The 7232-nt window shown below is 44.5% G+C and overlaps 1 pseudogene; it reads left to right on the top strand.

The window, feature by feature from the left end:
• The first annotated feature begins 127 nt into the window (after positions 1-127).
• LOC112075976 (transcription factor SOX-10-like) lies at positions 128-1541 on the top strand (annotated as a pseudogene).
• The last annotated feature ends 5691 nt before the right edge of the window (positions 1542-7232 follow it).

Below are 7232 nucleotides of genomic sequence, written 5' to 3'. Positions count from 1 at the left end.
CACCCATAGTCAGCATTGGGATTCAAACAAAGTGACTTTTTCAGTTATGGACAACCCTCTTAACCACAAGCTACCTGCCGCCCTGCCATGACCATGTTTTTGTTCCCACAGGCTCCTGAATGAGTAGGTGACAAGAGGCCTTTCATTGAGGAGGCGGAAAGAGCTGACTGCGAAACAACATAACGAAGGAACTACCAGAGTACAAGTACCAGCCCGCAGACGCAAAGAACGGCAAGCTGGACCAATGGTGAGGAGTGGAAAGGGAGCAGAAGGGGAGAGGGCACCATGCCCAGGACCATTACAAGGCCCCTCCAACCTGGAATGTGCACAGTACAGGGGCTGGGTCCCCCCTGGCCGACCTCCAACACCATCAATCACCACCACCCTGCAGGTGAGTTCAAACTTTATTGGGTTAATGAATTTACCCCAGTACTATGAGTAATCCTTACTTAACTAGCTAGGGCAAACAATAGGCCACCTAGCACCACACGGCCTTCTTAACTGAGATAACAAGAAGGAAACAGAACTACCGTCTCCATTTCAATGTTTCACTTCTATTGCTTTGCCGATCGTTATGTTTCCTTTCCTTCCAGGTCAGGGTCACAGCCCGCACAAACACCCCACCACCCCAAAGACAGAGCTCCAGTCTGGAAAGATGGCGGAGGGGAAGAGGGAGGGCGCGGTGGCTCAGGGTCCTCCCGTGAGAGGCCTGGGGGTAGGAGCAGAGGGGCCTCCGGGGGCATTCATCAGCGGGCGGGAAACCCCACATGACTTCTGCACATGGACATCGGCGAGATCAGCCACGACGTGATGGCCAACATCGGCCCTTCGACGTCAACGATTTGACCAGTAACCTGCGCCCAACGGGCACCCGGGGGTCGGCCAGGGCGCGGCGCCACACCAAGCTCCTCCGCTACATCCTACGCCTACGCCCTCGCCGCCGCCAGCGGTCACTCAGCCGCCTGGCTCTCAAGCAGCATCAGCATCAACAGCCCTCCCCCTCAGACGCCACAAGGCCCAGATCAAGAGTGAGTCCGGGGCCGGGAGCCACTACGCAGAGACTTCCTCCTTTCGTCAGGAACCCACGTCACCTACACCCCCCTCAGCCTCCCCCACTACGGATCAGCCTTCCCCTCGCTGCCCTCCAGGGCACAGTTTGAGTACGGGGAGCACCAGGCTCCGGGCCGTACTACGCCCACTCCAGCCAGGCCCGGGGCTGTACTCAGCCTTCTCCTACATGGGGCCCAGCCAGAGGCCCCTCTACACTACCATCACTGACCCCTCCAGCGTGGCCCAGTCTCACATCCTACACACTGGGAACAGCCTGTCTATACCAACCCTGTCACGGCCATGAGAGACTGAGATGCATGGGATTGTGATGTGTGTGTGTGTGTCTCTACACCACCTTCTCACGACCCTGAGAAAGGATAAAGAAAGACAAAGATTGGAAGGTGTAGGGTGGCTACTGAATGTGTGTGTGTGTGTGTGTGTGTGTGTGTGTGTGTGTGTGTGTGTGTGTGTGTGTGTGTGTGTGTGTGTGTGTGTGGTGTGTGTGTGTGTGTGTGTGTGTGTGTGTGTGTGTTGTGTGGCAGGTTAACAAAGGATGGATATCTTACTGATCTGTATTGGGATTCATTGGGACTTGACAGTGTATCTCTTTCCATGGAGGCCTTATAATCTTTTACTGTACAGTATATTTTCTATCACAGCCAATGGTCAATAGCCAATCAGAATAAACCTTTAACCAATGTGTGCCATGTTTTTAGTGTGTAAGGTCAGGATCCCAGCTGCCAGAGTGTCATAGTGTATAGTAAGAGGCTTATTGTGATGATGAGCCCAGAGCACACAGAACTAATACCGTAGTGGAAGAAGGATACACATAGGGTTTCAAAATGCTGCTAACTTTCCCAAATTCCCAATTTTTCCAGAAATCCTAGTTGGAAATTCTGGAATTAGGAGGGAATAGAAGGTATCCAGGAATCCCTTACTGGGATTTCTGGAAAAGTGGGGAATTTTGGGAAAGTTATGGAATTTTTCCAACCCTAGCTACCTATATAACAAAGATTGATTAACATTGGACTGGCTTTCAGCGGTTTTCGACAGGCTATCAGTCTAGGACAAATACAATGTGATGTTATTCAGAACTGGGTTTGTTTTAGATTTGAAAAATCCGATTCTATTAACCAAACTAAAGGAAATGTTTGTGTGACTTCATTTTAGTATTTTTTTATGAATTAAGTGATGTATTTCTTGGTTATTTTTTATATGACTTTACATTCTGGTTCGATATTACACTGACATGTCTTCAACACTGCTTCTGAAAGAAATTTGTTTTATTTCAATAGGTCAGTTTACTTGGCAAACAAAAACTTATGCGTTGGTCTACGGGCGTCAGGAAGCCTAGCCGTTAAGTGCATTAGGCCAGTAACTGAAAGTTGCGGTTCGAAACCTGAGCCGGCTGTGGTGGAAAATCTTCTGTTCTGCCCTTGAGCAAGGCAGTTAACCTGCAACAACTACTCCCCGGGCGCATGGACGTCGATTAAGGCAGCCCCACTGCACATCTCTGATTCAAAGGGTTTGGGTTAAATGTGGAAGACACGGTTGAATGCGTTCAGTAGTGCAACTGACTAGGTATCACCTTCTGCGATGCTGCTTGACTCGTGGTTTGCGTTGTGCAAAACCATAGTTGACGAGGAAAAAGGACATTAAAAAGGATGGAAAGAGAATTCCTGGAAACACTTTAGCATAGAGTTCTGGAAAGCAGCACGTTACCTCAACTCAATGTACATGTGCAATAACACTTTACATGCTCTAATATTTGATGAGAATATATGGCACACATTTTGCTTATCCTACTCATAAATATAAAACAATTGTTGAAGTCACTGGACTTTTTGTTTATTGATATTGATTGCATTTGTTTGCTCTGGTTGCTTCTAATTCCATTTGTTGACCAAATTATCAAAGCAAAACAATCTACATGACTCAGCAAGTACAAAATCGGCAAAATCTTTTGTGAGGAATTCTCCAGCTTTAAACTAAAGATTTACTCTTAGTGAGAATTAGTGAGCTGTTTAGAACAAATGCCACATGCTCATAGTTTATGTACATAGGTTTTCCCCTCTGCATCTTCCCTTTTCTGTATCCGGTTAATGTCCCTCTCGGCTCCCTCTGCAATGTGAATGATCACCACGTCTCTTCTTCCATAGGGGATTTCTACGGAGTCATTTTATACTGACCTCTCTGCTTTGTAGTTTTTATAAAAATAATTTCATTTCTTTTTTTCTCTCAATTTTGGTACATTTCTGGATAGTTTCTAAAACTTTGTACGCTACACATTTGATGCATCTTGCTTTCTTCTACAAGAAACAACAATGTAAATATTATGATGTTGTCATTACGTTGTCATTCTATTAAAGCAATTTATTTATACAAAACTGAAATCTATTGAAATTCATTCACATTTTGAGAAAATGCGTTATGATATATAATAATATATATTTTGTCCTACAAAAGCATCAGGTAAAAGGATAACAAGTAACAACACAACATGTACATGCATTCGGAAGTATTCAGACCCCTTCTCTTTTCCCACAATTTTTTTTACGTTCAGCCTTATTCTAAAATGGATTGAAGAAATTGTTTCCCCATCAATCTACACACAATAACCCATAATGACTAAGCGAAAACAGGTTTTTAGAAATCTTAGCAAATGTATTTAAAAAAAAAAAAATCCTTATTTAAATAAGTATTCAGACCCTTTGCTATTGAGATCAAAATTGAATTCAGGTGAATCCTGTTTCCATTGATCATCCCTGAAATGTTTCTACAACTTGAAGTCCACCCGTGTTAAATTTAATTGATTGGACATGATTTGGAAAGGCATACACTTGCCTATATTAGGTCCAACAGTTGACAGTGCATGTCAGAGCAAAACCAAGCCATGACGTTGAAGGAATTGTCCGTAGAAGCTCTGAGAATGTATTGTGTCAAGACACCGATCTGGGGAGGGGTATCTAAACATTTTTGCAGCAGAAGGTACCCAGGAACACAGTGACCTCCATAATTCTTAAAGGAAGAAGTATGGAACCACGTATTGCCACTCGGCCAAACTGAGCAATCGAGGACCTTGGTCAGAGGGGTGACCAAGAAACCCAATGGACAGCTCCAGAGTTCCTCTGTGGAGATGGGAGAACCTTCCAGAAGGACAACCATCTCTGCAACACTCCACCAATCAGGTTTTATGGTAGAGTGGCCAGGTCGAAACCACTCCTCAGTAAAAGGCACATGACAGCTGGCTTGGAGTTTGCCAAAAGGCACTAAAGGACTCTCAGACCATGAGAAAACAAGATTCTCTGGTCTGATGAAACCAAGATTGAACTCTTTGGCCTTAATGCCAAGCTTCAAGTCTGGAGGAAACCTGGCACCATCCTACGGGAATCACGGTGGTGCAGCATCATGCTGTGGGGATGTTTTTCAGTGGCAGGAAATGGGAGACTTGTCAGGATCAAGGGACAGATGAACAGATCAAAGTACATAGAGATTGTTGATGAAAACCTGCCCAGAGTTCTCAGGACCTCAGACTGGGGCAAAGGTTCACCTTCCAACAGGACAACAACACTAAGCACACAGCCAAGACGATGCAGGAGTGGCTTCGGGACAAGTCTCTGAATGTCCTTGAGCGGCCAGCCAGAGCCAGGACTTGAACCCGATCGAACATCTCTGGAAAGACCTTAAAATAGCTGTGCAGCGACACTCCCCATCCAACCTGACATAGCTTGAGAGGATCTGCAGAGAAGAATGGAAAAATCTCCCCAAATACAGGTGTGCCAAGCTTGTAGCGTCAACCCAAGAAGACTCATGGCTGTAATCGCTGCCAAAGGTGCTTCAACAAAGTACTGAGTAAAGGCTCTGAATACTTATGTACATGTCATTTCATTTATTTTTAATTTTTTAATACATTTGCAAAAAAATCCCCAAAACCAGTTTTTGCTTTGTCATTATGGAGTATTGTGTAGATTGATGAAGGGGGGGGGTGATTTAATCAATTTAGAATTAGTTGTAAAGTAATAATTTTTTGAAAAAATCAGGGGTCTGAATACTTTCCAAATGCACTGCAAACATCACTAATAAATCAAATCACTGCCATGTAGTCAGTGCTACAACAACAAGATCTCTGTCCCACAACACAAACCCTTCCCCTAAGCAGTTTAATTTCTGTTTGTGTGTGTGCAAGCTAAAATTGACTGCTAATTCGCTGCGTTAATCGGCTGAGGCTGCATGTTACTCAGAGAGACAAAGAACCATTGAATATGAGAGGGAGGGAGGGAGGGAGCTAGAAGGGAGAGGCCAGTGAGAAGGCCAATAGCTACACAGTCAGTACCCTACTTTACACATGGACTTTCATAAATGCCCTGCCTTAACTTACTCCCTCGTGCCCTGTCTCCCTCCCTCGCTACGTTTGCTCGCACTTCACAGTTCAGCTACGAAATGTAATGGATTCAAGCATTCAACAGCAGTCAGCAACCTAGATGATGGGGTAAAAATGTTGATGTTTTAGCTAGTTAGACAGTCTCACAACGCACAAGTTGATACCCAAACTCTTTGGATTGATAAATCATGTGCCATGCTCTACACAGTTGATACTTGAGGCAAGAAAAACAAATAGAAAACATTTAAAAAAAAAGGTTCATTCTTCAACATTTAAAATATAAGTTACACTCAAACACATTATTGCACAAAAATGAACACCTCATTTTTCCATAGCTCTATATGCCTTATACAATTATCTGTGGTTTTGCGACCCTCTAGTGGGTCAATGTTGTACTGCAAGGCAAATGCCTCATCACGTGGCTTTAAAATCTATGTGTCTATGGCAGCCGCCAGTTATGTCCGGAAGAAACACTGCCATCATTATCCCATGTGCAGCGTCAAGAAAGTTGAGAAAAATAGAAATCCATGGTAAGAAATACTACACTGTTTAGTTGTCTTGATAAATATATTAAATGTTTGCAGTTTGGGTATCTTGACTTCCTAGCATGCAACGTTTTGTTATCTGCCATGGTCTTTGCTCAGCAGCAGCTAACGTTAGCCAGCTGGCTTTAGATAACTTCTCCGTCATTCGTTGCAGATGGAGACGTCTTCTCGTGATCAAGCTGGTGGAGGTCTGTGGAACTGTCCTAGAAGGACCCAGTACAGCAAGGAGATTCAGGAGATGCTGAAATGTGGGGTTTTGTTCTCTCTCTTTGTGTGTGTGTGTGTGTGTGTGTGTGTGTGTGTGTGTGTGTGTGTGTGTGTGTATACGCGTTAGATCCACACAAATACAATAAGCCTACCTGTGCTCTGGTTTCACAGTAATGATGCAAGAGTCGAGACTCACCAACTTCCAGCAAAGACAGATCAATGACAAACTTAAGAGTGAGTGTCACATGTTTGTTATCCATCTTCTCTTGGAAAGTAATGTTGACTTACTGCTTGAACTTCCTCCACGCCTGTTGCTCTATTTTGAGTCCTATCATTAATTGAAGTTTTATGAATAATTTTGCCAAACYAAGGTAAGATAATGTTATGTTTGTCTGCACTTTCAGAGGGATCAGCTTTGCCATTGACCTGCAACCCCACATCATCGGCTCCTCCCTCACTGCCCAAACCCAAAGTCGTAAAGAATAGCACAACCCGCACTCCAGCCAAGCCCCTGAGGCGCACCGCTGACAATTGTAGTTCTGGGGACAACTACACCAGAGATAGGTTCCGCCCCAGTGCCACACGTACGCGTTATGCTTCAGCTCTACTACCTTTCAACRGRCCGAGACGCTTGGAATTCTAAAGATAGGAGGCCCTGTTCTTCTGATATCAGAACTAGTTCACTGATAGTTGGTCAGGGACACCTGGGAACAAATGTACCACCATGCTCTTCTTGTAAAAAAAATCTGGAGCGGTCCTCTCCTCCTCTGGGCCCTGGTCCAGGGAAATGTTCCTGGGACGACTGGGTCTGGGTTCCTCCTGTCCCGTAGCTAGAATGTTCTGGAGCCTCCTCTTCTCCTTCTCTAAATCTCCTTACGAAGAAGAAGTGAGGGAGAGAATGAATGCACATACATCTTCATCCAGATCTCTCATAGAGGGAAAGGGGGATACCTAGTCAGTTGTACAACTAAATGCATTCAAATGAAATGTGAGAGAACTACTGTAAAAGAGGGCTCATACACATAGGCCTAAATTACTTCTTTCTTCTT

The sequence above is a fragment of the Salvelinus sp. IW2-2015 genome, unplaced genomic scaffold (genome assembly GCF_002910315.2).
Source record: "Salvelinus sp. IW2-2015 unplaced genomic scaffold, ASM291031v2 Un_scaffold3495, whole genome shotgun sequence".
NCBI classification, from domain to species: Eukaryota; Metazoa; Chordata; class Actinopteri; order Salmoniformes; family Salmonidae; genus Salvelinus; species Salvelinus sp. IW2-2015.
This window is presented reverse-complemented; position numbering and strand designations above follow the sequence as displayed.